Raw genomic sequence first — 14,015 nt, 5'->3', positions numbered from 1 at the left:
ATGAGGCCATGGCCCTGTCTCAGGTGCACTATATTATGTCCCTATTTATCCCCAGCCTCTCCTGGCCTCCCCTATCTCTTCCCTGGCCCTTCTACATGAGGCCATGGCCCTCTCTCAGGTGCACTATATTATGTCCCTATTTATCCCCAGCGTCTCCTGGCCTCCCCTATCTCTTCCCTGGCCCTTCCCCATGAGGCCACGGCCCTCTCTCAGGTGCACTATATTATGTCCCTATTTATCCCCAGCCTCTCCTGGCCTCCCCTATCTCTTCCCTGGTCCTTCCCCATGAGGCCACGGCCCTCTCTCAGGTGCACTATATTATGTCCCTATTTATCCCCAGCGTCTCCTGGCCTCCCCTATCTCTTCCCTGGCCCTTCCCCCTGAGGCCACGGCCCTCTCTCTAAGGTGCACTATATTATGTCCCTATTTATCCCCAGCGTCTTCTGGCCTCCCCTATCTCTTCCCTGGCCCTTCCCTATGAGGCCACGGCCCTCTCTCAGCTGCACTATATTATGTCCCTATTTATCCCCAGCATCTCCTGGCCTCCCCTATCTCTTCCCTGGCCCTTCCCTATTAGGCCACGGCCCTCTCTCAGCTGCACTATATTATGTCCCTATTTATCCCCAGCATCTCCTGGCCTCCCCTATCTCTTCCCTGGCCCTTCACCATGAGGCCATGGCCCTCTCTCAGGTGCACTATATTATGTCCCTATTTATCCCCAGCATCTCCTGGCCTCTCCTATATCTTCCCTGGCCCTTCCCCCTGAGGCCATGGCCCTCTCTCAGGTGCATATATTATGTCCCTATTTATCCCCAGCATCTCCTGGCCTCCCCTATCTCTTCCCTGGCCCATCCCCCTGAGGCCATGGTCCTCTCTCAGGTGCACTATATTATGTCCCTATTTATCCCCAGCCTCTCCTGGCCTCCCCTATCTCTTCCCTGGCCCTTCTCCATGAGGCCATGGCCCTCTCTCAGGTGCACTATATTATGTCCCTATTTATCCCCAGCCTCTCCTGGCCTCCCTTATCTCTTCCCTGGCCCTTCTCCATGAGGCCATGGCCCTCTCTCAGGTGCACTATATTATGTCCCTATTTTTCCCCAGCCTCTCCTGGCCTCCCCTATCTCTTCCCTGGCCCTTCTCCATGAGGCCATGGCCCTCTCTCAGGTGCACTATATTATGTCCCTATTTATCGCCCTCTCTCAGTTGCACTATATTATGTCCCTATTTATCCCCAGCGTCTCCTGGCCTCCCCTATCTCTTCCCTGGCTCTTCCCCATGAGGCCATGGCCCTCTCTCAGGTGCACTATATTATGTCCCTATTTATCCCCAGCGTCTCCTGGCCTCCCCTATCTCTTCCCTGGCCTTTCCCTATGAGGCCATGGCCCTCTCTCAGGTGCACTACATTATGTCCCTATTTATCCCCAGCATCTCCTGGCCTCCCCTATCTCTTCCCTGGCCCTTCCCCATGAGGCCATGGCCCTCTCTCAGGTGCTCTATATTATGTCCCTATTTATCCCCAGCATCTCCTGGCCTCCCCTATCTCTTCCCTGGCCCTTCCCCATGAGGCCATGGCCCTCTCTCAGGTGCACTATATTATGTCCCTATTTATCCCCAGCATCTCCTGGCCTCCCCTATCTCTTCCCTGGCCCTTCCCCAAGAGGCCACGGCCCTCTCTCAGATGCACTATATTATGTCCCTATTTATCCCCAGCATCTCCTGGCCTCTCCTATATCTTCCCTGGCCCTTCCCCATGAGGCCATGGCCCTCTCTCAGGTGCACTATATTATGTCCCTATTTATCCCCAGCATCTCCTGGCCTCCCCTATCTCTTCCCTGGCCCTTCCCCATGAGGCCATGGCCCTCTCTCAGGTGCACTATATTATGTCCCTATTTATCCCCAGCATCTCCTGGCCTCCCCTATCTCTTCCCTGGCCCTTCCCCATGAGGCCACGGCCCTCTCTCAGTTGCACTATATTATGTCCCTATTTATCCCCAGCATCTCCTGGCCTCTCCTATATCTTCCCTGGCCCTTCCCCATGAGGCCACGGCCCTCTCTCAGGTGCACTATATTATGTCCCTATTTATCCCCAGCATCTCCTGGCCTCCCCTATCTCTTCCCTGGCCCTTCCCCCTGAGGCCACGGCCCTCTCTCAGGTGCACTATATTATGTCCCTATTTATCCCCAGCATCTCCTGGCCTCCCCTATCTCTTCCCTGGCCCTTCCCCATGAGGCGACGGCCCTCTCTCAGGTGCACTATTTTATGTCCCTATTTATCCCCAGCATCTCCTGGCCTCTCCTATATCTTCCCTGGCCCTTCCCCATGAGGCCACGGCCCTCTCTCAGGTGCACTATATTATGTCCCTATTTATCCCCAGCATCTCCTGGCCTCTCCTATATCTTCCCTGGCCCTTCCCCATGAGGCCACGTCCCTGGCTCTTCCCCATGAAGCCATGGCCCTCTCTCAGGTGCACTATATTATGTCCCTATTTATCCCCAACATCTCCTTGCCTCTCTTATCTCTTCCCTGGCCCTTCCCCATGAGGCCATAGCCCTCTCTCAGGTGCACTATATTATGTCCCTATTTATCCCCAGCGTCTCCTGGCCTCTCCTTTCTTTTCCCTCGCCCTTCCCCATGAGGCCATGGCCCTCTCTCAGGTGCACTATATTATGTCCCTATTTATCCCCAGCGTCTCCTTGCCTCTCCTATCTCTTCCCTGGCCCTTCCCCATGAGGCCATGGCCCTCTCTCAGGTGCACTATATTATGTCCCTATTTATCCCCAGCCTCTCCTGGCCTCCCCTATCTCTTCCCTGGCCCTTCTCCATGAGGCCATGGCCCTCTCTCAGGTGCACTATATTATGTCCCTATTTATCCCCAGCGTCTCCTGGCCTCCCCTATCTCTTCCCTGGCCCTTCTCCATGAGGCCATGGCCCTCTCTCAGGTGCACTATATTATGTCCCTATTTATCCCCAGCCTCTCCTGGCCTCCCCTATCTCTCCCCTGGCCCTTCTCCATGAGGCCATGGCCCTCTCTCAGGTGCACTATATTATGTCCCTATTTATCCCCAGCCTCTCCTGGCCTCCCCTATCTCTTCCCTGGCCCTTCTCCATGAGGCCATGGCCCTCTCTCAGGTGCACTATATTATGTCCCTATTTATCCCCAGCCTCTCCTGGCCTCCCCTATCTCTTCCCTGGCCCTTCTCCATGAGGCCATGGCCCTCTCTCAGGTGCACTATATTATGTCCCTATTTATCCCCAGCATCTCCTGGCCTCCCCTATCTCTTCCCTGGCCCTTCTCCATGAGGCCATGGCCCTCTCTCAGGTGCACTATATTATGTCCCTATTTATCCCCAGCATCTCCTGGCCTCCCCTATCTCTTCCCTTGCCCTTCTCCATGAGGCCATGGCCCTCTCTCAGGTGCACTATATTATGTCCCTATTTATCCCCAGCGTCTCCTGGCCTCCCCTATCTCTTCCCTGGCCCTTCTCCATGAGGCCATGGCCCTCTATCAGGTGCACTATATTATGTCCCTATTTATCCCCAGCGTCTCCTGGCCTCCCCTATCTCTTCCCTGGCCCTTCTCCATGAGGCCATGTCCCTCTCTCAGGTGTACTATATTATGTCCCTATTTATCCCCAGCCTCTCCTGGCCTCCCCTATCTCTTCCCTGGCCCTTCTCCATGAGGCCATGGCCCTCTCTCAGGTGCACTATATTATGTCCCTATTTATCCCCAGCCTCTCCTGGCCTCCCCTATCTCTTCCCTGGCCCTTCTCCATGAGGCCATGGCCCTCTCTCAGGTGCACTATATTATGTCCCTATTTATCCCCAGCCTCTCCTGGCCTCCCCTATCTCTTCCCTGGCCCTTCTCCATGAGGCCATGGCCCTCTCTCAGGTGCACTATATTATGTCCCTATTTATCCCCAGCGTCTCCTGGCCTCCCCTATCTCTTCCCTGGCCCTTCCCCATGAGGCCACGGCCCTCTCTCAGGTGCACTATATTATGTCCCTATTTATCCCCAGCCTCTCCTGGCCTCCCCTATCTCTTCCCTGGTCCTTCCCCATGAGGCCACGGCCCTCTCTCAGGTGCACTATATTATGTCCCTATTTATCCCCAGCGTCTCCTGGCCTCCCCTATCTCTTCCCTGGCCCTTCCCCCTGAGGCCACGGCCCTCTCTCAGGTACACTATATTATGTCCCTATATATCCCCAGCGTCTTCTGGCCTCCCCTATCTCTTCCCTGGCCCTTCCCTATGAGGCCACGGCCCTCTCTCAGCTGCACTATATTATGTCCCTATTTATCCCCAGCATCTCCTGGCCTCCCCTATCTCTTCCCTGGCCCTTCCCTATTAGGCCATGGCCCTCTCTCAGCTGCACTATATTATGTCCCTATTTATCCCCAGCATCTCCTGGCCTCCCCTATCTCTTCCCTGGCCCTTCACCATGAGGCCATGGCCCTCTCTCAGGTGCACTATATTATGTCCCTATTTATCCCCAGCATCTCCTGGCCTCTCCTATATCTTCCCTGGCCCTTCCCCCTGAGGCCATGGCCCTCTCTCAGGTGCATATATTATGTCCCTATTTATCCCCAGCATCTCCTGGCCTCCCCTATCTCTTCCCTGGCCCATCCCCCTGAGGCCATGGTCCTCTCAGGTGCACTATATTATGTCCCTATTTATCCCCAGCCTCTCCTGGCCTCCCCTATCTCTTCCCTGGCCCTTCCCCATGAGGCCATGGCCCTCTCTCAGGTGCACTATATTATGTCCCTATTTATCCCCAGCGTCTCCTGGCCTCCCCTATCTCTTCCCTGGCCTTTCCCTATGAGGCCATGGCCCTCTCTCAGGTTGCACTATATTATGTCCCTATTTATCCCCAGCATCTCCTGGCCTCCCCTATCTCTTCCCTGGCCCTTCCCCCATGAGGCCATGGCCCTCTCTCAGGTGCACTATATTATGTCCCTATTTATCCCCAGCATCTCCTGGCCTCCCCCTATCTCTTCCCTGGCCCTTCCCCATGAGGCCATGGCCCTCTCTCAGGTGCACTATATTATGTCCCTATTTATCCCCAGCATCTCCTGGCCTCCCCTATCTCTTCCCTGGCCCTTCCCCCAAGAGGCCACGGCCCTCTCTCAGGTGCACTATATTTATGTCCCTATTTATCCCCAGCATCTCCTGGCCTCCTCCTATATCTTCCCTGGCCGTTCCCCATGAGGCCATGGCCCTCTCTCAGGTGCACTATATTATGTCCCTATTTATCCCCAGCATCTCCTGGCCTCCCCCTATCTCTTCCCTGGCCCTTCCCCATGAGGCCATGGCCCTCTCTCAGGTGCACTGGGTATTATGTCCCTATTTATCCCCAGCATCTCCTGGCCTCCCCTATCTCTTCCCTGGCCCTTCCCCATGAGGCCACGGCCCTCTCTCAGTTGCACTATATTATGTCCCTATTTATCCCCAGCATCTCCTGGCCTCTCCTATATCTTCCCTGGCCCTTCCCCATGAGGCCACGGCCCTCTCTCAGGTGCACTATATTATGTCCCTATTTATCCCCAGCATCTCCTGGCCTCCCCTATCTCTTCCCTGGCCCTTCCCCCTGAGGCCACGGCCCTCTCTCAGGTGCACTATAATTATGTCCCTATTTATCCCCAGCATCTCCTGCCTCCCCTATCTCTTCCATGGCCCTTTCCCCATGAGGCGACGGCCCCCTCTCAGGTGCACTATTTTATGTCACTATTTATCCCCAGCATCTCCTGGCCTCTCCTATATCTTCCCTGGCCCTTCCCCATGAGGCCACGGCCCTCTCTCAGGTGCACTATATTATGTCCCTATTTATCCCCAGCATCTCCTGGCCTCTCCTATATCTTCCCTGGCCCTTCCCCATGAGGCCACCATCCCTGGCTCTTCCCCATGAAGCCATGGCCCTCTCTCAGGTGCACTATATTATGTCCCTATTTATCCCCAACATCTCCTTGCCTCTCTTATCTCTTCCCTGGCCCTTCCCCATGAGGCCATAGCCCTCTCTCAGGTGCACTATATTATGTCCCTATTTATCCCCAGCGTCTCACTGGCCTCTCCTTTCTTTTCCCTGGCCCTTCCCCATGAGGCCATGGCCCTCTCTCAGGTGCACTATATTATGTCCCTATTTATCCCCAGCGTCTCCTTGCCTCTCCTATCTCTTCCTGGCCCTTCCCCATGAGGCCATGGCCCTCTCTCAGGTGCACTATATTATGTCCCTATTTATCCCCAGCCTCTCCTGGCCTCCCCTATCTCTTCCCCTGGCCCTTCTCCATGAGACCATGCCCTCTCTCAGGTGCATATATTATGTCCCTATTTATCCCCAGCGTCTCCTGGCCTCCCCTATCTCTTCCCTGGCCCTTCTCCATGAGGCCATGGCCCTCTCTCAGGTGCACTATATTATGTCTCTATTTATCCCCAGCCTCTCCTGGCCTCCCCTATCTCTTCCCTGGCCCTTCTCCATGAGGCCATGGCCCTCTCTCAGGTGCACTATATTATGTCCCTATTTATCCCCAGCCTCTCCTGGCCTCCCCTATCTCTTCCCTGGCCCTTCTCCATGAGGCCATGGCCCTCTCTCAGGTGCACTATATTATGTCCCTATTTATCCCCAGCCTCTCCTGGCCTCCCCTATCTCTTCCCTGGCCCTTCTCCATGAGGCCATGGCCCTCTCTCAGGTGCACTATATTATGTCCCTATTTATCCCCAGCGTCTCCTGGCCTCCCCTATCTCTTCCCTGGCCCTTCTCCATGAGGCCATGGCCCTCTATCAGGTGCACTATATTATGTCCCTATTTATCCCCAGCGTCTCCTGGCCTCCCCTATCTCTTCCCTGGCCCTTCTCCATGAGGCCATGGCCCTCTCTCAGGTGTACTATATTATGTCCCTATTTATCCCCAGCATCTCCTGGCCTCCCCGATCTCTTCCCTGGCCCTTCCCCCTGAGGCCACGGCCCTCTCTCAGGTACACTATATTATGTCCCTATATATCCCCAGCGTCTTCTGGCCTCCCCTATCTCTTCCCTGGCCCTTCCCTATGAGGCCACGGCCCTCTCTCAGCTGCACTATATTATGTCCCTATTTATCCCCAGCATCTCCTGGCCTCCCCTATCTCTTCCCTGGCCCTTCCCTATTAGGCCATGGCCCTCTCTCAGCTGCACTATATTATGTCCCTATTTATCCCCAGCATCTCCTGGCCTCCCCTATCTCTTCCCTGGCCCTTCACCATGAGGCCATGGCCCTCTCTCAGGTGCACTATATTATGTCCCTATTTATCCCCAGCATCTCCTGGCCTCTCCTATATCTTCCCTGGCCCTTCCCCCTGAGGCCATGGCCCTCTCTCAGGTGCATATATTATGTCCCTATTTATCCCCAGCATCTCCTGGCCTCCCCTATCTCTTCCCTGGCCCATCCCCCTGAGGCCATGGTCCTCTCTCAGGTGCACTATATTATGTCCCTATTTATCCCCAGCCTCTCCTGGCCTCCCCTATCTCTTCCCTGGCCCTTCCCCATGAGGCCATGGCCCTCTCTCAGGTGCACTATATTATGTCCCTATTTATCCCCAGCGTCTCCTGGCCTCCCCTATCTCTTCCCTGGCCTTTCCCTATGTGGCCATGGCCCTCTCTCAGGTGCACTATATTATGTCCCTATTTATCCCCAGCATCTCCTGGCCTCCCCTATCTCTTCCCTGGCCCTTCCCCATGAGGCCATGGCCCTCTCTCAGGTGCACTATATTATGTCCCTATTTATCCCCAGCATCTCCTGGCCTCCCCTATCTCTTCCCTGGCCCTTCCCCATGAGGCCATGGCCCTCTCTCAGGTGCACTATATTATGTCCCTATTTATCCCCAGCATCTCCTGGGCTCCCCTATCTCTTCCCTGGCCCTTCCCCAAGAGGCCACGGCCCTCTCTCAGGTGCACTATATTATGTCCCTATTTATCCCCAGCATCTCCTGGCCTCTCCTATATCTTCCCTGGCCGTTTGGCCGTTCCCCATGAGCCATGGCCCTCTCTCAGGTGCACTATATTATGTCCCTATTTATCCCCAGCATCTCCTGGCCTCCCCTATCTCTTCCCTGGCCCTTCCCCATGAGGCCATGGCCCTCTCTCAGGTGCACTGTATTATGTCCCTATTTATCCCCAGCATCTCCTGGCCTCCCCTATCTCTTCCCTGGCCCTTCCCCATGAGCCACGGCCCTCTCTCAGTTGCACTATATTATGTCCCTATTATCCCCAGCATCTCCTGGCCTCTCCTATATCTTCCCTGGCCCTTCCCCATGAGGCCACGGCCCTCTCTCAGGTGCACTATATTATGTCCCTATTTATCCCCAGCATCTCCTGGCCTCCCCTATCTCTTCCCTGGCCCTTCCCCCTGAGGCCACGGCCCTCTCTCAGGTGCACTATATTATGTCCCTATTTATCCCCAGCATCTCCTGGCCTCCCCTATCTCTTCCATGGCCCTTCCCCATGAGGCGACGGCCCTCTCTCAGGTGCACTATTTTATGTCACTATTTATCCCCAGCATCTCCTGGCCTCTCCTATATCTTCCCTGGCCCTTCCCCATGAGGCCACGGCCCTCTCTCAGGTGCACTATATTATGTCCCTATTTATCCCCAGCATCTCCTGGCCTCTCCTATATCTTCCCTGGCCCTTCCCCATGAGGCCACATCCCTGGCTCTTCCCCATGAAGCCATGGCCCTCTCTCAGGTGCACTATATTATGTCCCTATTTATCCCCAACATCTCCTTGCCTCTCTTATCTCTTCCCTGGCCCTTCCCCATGAGGCCATAGCCCTCTCTCAGGTGCACTATATTATGTCCCTATTTATCCCCAGCGTCTCCTGGCCTCTCCTTTCTTTTCCCTGGCCCTTCCCCATGAGGCCATGGCCCTCTCTCAGGTGCACTATATTATGTCCCTATTTATCCCCAGCGTCTCCTTGCCTCTCCTATCTCTTCCCTGGCCCTTCCCCATGAGGCCATGGCCCTCTCTCAGGTGCACTATATTATGTCCCTATTTATCCCCAGCCTCTCCTGGCCTCCCCTATCTCTTCCCTGGCCCTTCTCCATGAGACCATGGCCCTCTCTCAGGTGCACTATATTATGTCCTATTTATCCCCAGCGTCTCCTGGCCTCCCCTATCTCTCCCTGGCCCTTCTCCATGAGGCCATGGCCCTCTCTCAGGTGCACTATATTATGTCCTCTATTTATCCCCAGCCTCTCCTGGCCTCCCCTATCTCTTCCCTGGCCCTTCTCCATGAGGCCATGGCCCTCTCTCAGGTGCACTATATTATGTCCCTATTTATCCCCAGCCTCTCCTGGCCTCCCTATCTCTTCCCTGGCCCTTCCTCCATGAGGCCATGGCCCTCTCTCAGGTGCACTATATTATGTCCCTATTTATCCCCAGCCTCTCCTGGCCTCCCCTATCTCTTCCCTGGCCCTTCTCCATGAGGCCATGGCCCTCTCTCAGGTGCACTATATTATGTCCCTATTTATCCCCAGCGTCTCCTGGCCTCCCCTATCTCTTCCCTGGCCCTTCTCCATGAGGCCATGGCCCTCTATCAGGTTGCACTATATTATGTCCCTATTTATCCCCAGCGTCTCCTGGCCTCCCCTACCTCTCTTCCTGGCCCTTCTCCATGAGGCCATGGCCCTCTCTCAGGTGTACTATAGTTATGTCCCTATTTATCCCCAGCATCTCCTGGCCTCCCCGATCTCTTCCCTGGCCCTTCCCCATGAGGCCATGGCCCTCTCTCAGGTGCACTATATTATGTCCCTATTTATCCCCAGCATCTCCTGGCCTCCCCGATCTCTTCCCTGGCCCTTCCCCCCTGAGGCCATGGCCCTCTCTCAGGTGCACTATATTATGTCCCTATTTATCCCTAGCATCTCCTGGCCTCCCCTATCTCTTCACTGGCCCTTCCCCCTGAGGCCATGGCCCTCTCTCAGGTGCACTATACTATGTCCCTATTTATCCCCAGCATCTCCTGGCCTCCTCTATATCTTCCCTGGCTCTTCCACCTGAGGCCATGGCCCTCTCTCAGGTGCACTATATTATGTTCCTATTTATCCCCAGCCCTCTCCTGGCCTCCACTATCTCTTCCCTGGCCCTTCTCCATGAGGCCATGGCCCTTTCTCAGGTGCACTATATTATGTCCCTATTAATCCCCAGCCTCTCCTGGCCTCCCCTACTCTTCCCTGGCCCTTCTCCATGAGGGCCATGCCCTCTCTCAGGTGCAATATATTATTGTGCCTATTTATCCCCAGCCTCTTCTGGCCTCCCTATCTCTTCCCTGGCCCTTCCCCATGAGGCCACGGCCCCTCTCTCAGGTGCACTATATTATGTCCCTATTTATCCCCCAGCGTCTCCTGGCCTCCCCTATCTCTTCCCTGGTCCTTCCCCATGAGGCCACGGCCCTCTCTCAGGTGCACTATATTATGTCCCTATTTATCCCCAGCGTCTCCTGGCCTCCCCTATCTCTTCCCTGGCCCTTCCCCTGAGGCCACGGCCCTCTCTCAGCTGCACTATATTTATGTCCCTATGTATCCCCAGCGTCTCCTGGTCTCCCCTATCTCTTCCCTGGCCCTTCCCCATGAGGCCCACGGCCCTCTCTCAGCTGCACTATATTATGTCCCTATTTATCCCCAGCGTCTCCTGGCCTCCCCTATCTCTTCCCTGGCCCTTCCCCATGAGGCCACGGCCCTCTCTCAGGTACACTATATTATGTCCCTATTTATCCCCAGCGTCTCCTGGCATCCCCTATCTCTTCCCTGGCCCTTCACCATGAGGCCACGGCCCTCTCTCAGGTGCACTATATTATGTCCCTATTTATCCCCAGCATCTCCTGGGCTCTCCTATATCTTCCCTGGCCCTTCCCCATGAGGCCATGGCCCTCTCTCAGGTGCACTATATTATGTCCCTATTTATCCCCAGCATCTCCTGGCCTCCCCTATCTCTTCACAGGGCCCTTCCCCCTGAGGCCATGGCCCTCTCTCAGGTGCACTATATTTTGTCCCTATTTATCCCCAGCCTCTCCTGGCCCTCCCCTATCTCTTCCCTGGCCCTTCTCCATGAGGCCATGGCCCTGTCTCAGGTGCACTATATTATGTCCCTATTTATCCCCAGCCTCTTCTGGCCTCCCCTATCTCTTCCTGGCCCTTCTCCATGAGGCCATGGCCCTCTCTCAGGTGCACTATATTATGTCCCTATTTATCCCCCAGCCTCTCCTGGCTTCCCCTATCTCTTCCCTGGCCCTTCTCCCTGAGGCCATGGCCCTCTCTCAGGTGCACTATATTATGTCCCTATTTATCCCCAGCCTCTCCTGGCCTCCCCTATCTCTTCCCTGGCCCTTCTCCATGAGGCCATGGCCCTCTCTCAGGTGCACTATATTATGTCCCTATTTATCCCCAGCGTCTCTGGCCTCCCCTAACTCTTCCGTGGCCCTTCCCCATGAGGCAACGGCCCTCTCTCAGGTGCACTATATTATGTCCCTATTTATCCCCAGCGTCTCCTGGCCTCCCCTATCTCTTCCTGGCCCTTCCCCCTGAGGCCACGGCCCTCTCTCAGCTGCACTATATTATGTCCCTATTTATACCCAGCATCTCCTGGCCTCCCCCTATCTCTTCCCTGGCCCTTCCCTATGAGGCCACGGCCCTCTCTCAGCTGCACTATATTATGTCCCTATTTATCCCCAGCATCTCCTGGCCTCCCCTATCTCTTCCCTGGCCCTTCACCATGAGGCCATGGCCTGCCTCTCAGGTGCACTATATTATGTCCCTATTTATCCCCAGCATCTCCTGGCCTCTCCTATATCTTCCCTGGCCCTTCCCCCTGAGGCCATGGCCTCTCTCAGGTGCACTATATTATGTCCCTATTTATCCCCCAGCATCTCCAGGCCTCCCCTATCTCTTCCCTGGCCCTTCCCCCTGAGGCCATGGTCCTTTCTCAGGTGCACTATATTATGTCCCTATTTATCCCCAGCCTCCTCCTGGCCTCCCCTATCTCTTCCCTGGCCTTCTCCATGAGGCCATTGCCCTCTCCTCAGGTGCACTATATTATGTCCCTATTTATCCCCAGCCTCTCCTGGCCTCCCCTATCTCTTCCCTGGCCCTTCTCCATGAGGCCATGGCCCTCTCTCAGGTGCACTATATTATGTCCCCTATTTATCCCCAGCCTCTCCTGGCCTCACCTATCTCTTCCCTGGCCCTTCTCCATGAGGCCATGGCCCTCTCTCAGGTGCACTATATTATGTCCCCTATTTATCGCCCTCTCTCAGGTGCACTATATTATGTCCCTATTTATCCCCAGCGTCTCCTGGCCTCCCCTATCTCTTCCCTGGCCCTTCTCCATGAGGCCATGGCCCTCTATCAGGTGCACTATATTATGTCCCTATTTATCCCCAGCGTCTCCTGGCCTCCCCTATCTCTTCCCTGGCCCTTCTCCATGAGGCCATGGCCCTCTCTCAGGTGTACTATATTATGTCCCTATTTATCCCCAGCATCTCCTGGCCTCCCCGATCTCTTCCCTGGCCCTTCCCCCTGAGGCCACGGCCCTCTCTCAGGTACACTATATTATGTCCCTATATATCCCCAGCGTCTTCTGGCCTCCCCTATCTCTTCCCTGGCCCTTCCCTATGAGGCCACGGCCCTCTCTCAGCTGCACTATATTATGTCCCTATTTATCCCCAGCATCTCCTGGCCTCCCCTATCTCTTCCCTGGCCCTTCCCTATTAGGCCATGGCCCTCTCTCAGCTGCACTATATTATGTCCCTATTTATCCCCAGCATCTCCTGGCCTCCCCTATCTCTTCCCTGGCCCTTCACCATGAGGCATGGCCCTCTCTCAGGTGCACTATATTATGTCCCTATTTATCCCCAGCATCTCCTGGCCTCTCCTATATCTTCCCTGGCCCTTCCCCCTGAGGCCATGGCCCTCTCTCAGGTGCATATATTATGTCCCTATTTATCCCCAGCATCTCCTGGCCTCCCCTATCTCTTCCCTGGCCCATCCCCCTGAGGCCATGGTCCTCTCTCAGGTGCACTATATTATGTCCCTATTTATCCCCAGCCTCTCCTGGCCTCCCCTATCTCTTCCCTGGCCCTTCCCCATGAGGCCATGGCCCTCTCTCAGGTGCACTATATTATGTCCCTATTTATCCCCAGCGTCTCCTGGCCTCCCCTATCTCTTCCCTGGCCTTTCCTATGTGGCCATGGCCCTCTCTCAGGTGCACTATATTATGTCCCTATTTATCCCCAGCATCTCCTGGCCTCCCCTATCTCTTCCCTGGCCCTTCCCCATGAGGCCATGGCCCTCTCTCAGGTGCACTATATTATGTCCCTATTTATCCCCAGCATCTCCTGGCCTCCCCTATCTCTTCCCTGGCCCTTCCCCATGAGGCCATGGCCCTCTCTCAGGTGCACTATATTATGTCCCTATTTTATCCCCAGCATCTCCTGGCCTCCCCTATCTCTTCCCTGGCCCTTCCCCAAGAGGCCACGGCCCTCTCTCAGGTGCACTATATTATGTCCCTATTTATCCCCAGCATCTCCTGGCCTCTCCTATATCTTCCCTGGCCGTTCCCCATGAGGCCCATGGCCCTCTCTCAGGTGCACTATATTATGTCCATATTTATCCCCAGCATCTCCTGGCCTCCCCTATCTCTTCCCTGGCCCTTCCCCATGAGGCCATGGCCCTCTCTCAGGTGCACTGTATTATGTCCCTATTTATCCCCAGCATCTCCTGGCCTCCCCTATCTCTTCCCTGGCCCTTCCCATGAGGCCACGGCCCTCTCTCAGTTGCACTATATTATGTCCCTATTTATCCCCAGCATCTCCTGGCCTCTCCTATATCTTCCTGGCCCTTCCCCATGAGGCCACGGCCCTCTCTCAGGTGCACTATATTATGTCCCTATTTATCCCCAGCATCTCCTGGCCTCCCCTATCTCTTCCCTGGCCCTTCCCCCTGAGGCCACGGCCCTCTCTCAGGTGCACTATATTATGTCCCTATTTATCCCCAGCATCTC

The 14,015-nt window shown here is 55.4% G+C and overlaps 1 protein-coding gene across 1 annotated transcript in view; it reads left to right on the top strand.

Annotated features, from left to right (window-relative positions):
* LOC148443113 (unconventional myosin-Id-like) overlaps positions 1-14,015 on the top strand; it is a gene marked incomplete at its 3' end in the record, with an annotated part of 199,590 nt that overhangs the window by 142,941 nt on the left and 42,634 nt on the right. The window lies entirely within an intron of this gene.

The sequence above is a fragment of the Taudactylus pleione genome, unplaced genomic scaffold (genome assembly GCF_031769625.1).
Source record: "Taudactylus pleione unplaced genomic scaffold, aTauple2 ptg001330l, whole genome shotgun sequence".
Taxonomy (NCBI): domain Eukaryota; kingdom Metazoa; phylum Chordata; class Amphibia; order Anura; family Myobatrachidae; genus Taudactylus; species Taudactylus pleione.
The sequence above is the reverse complement of the archived record's forward strand: the minus strand, read 5'-3'. Positions and strand labels throughout refer to the sequence as shown.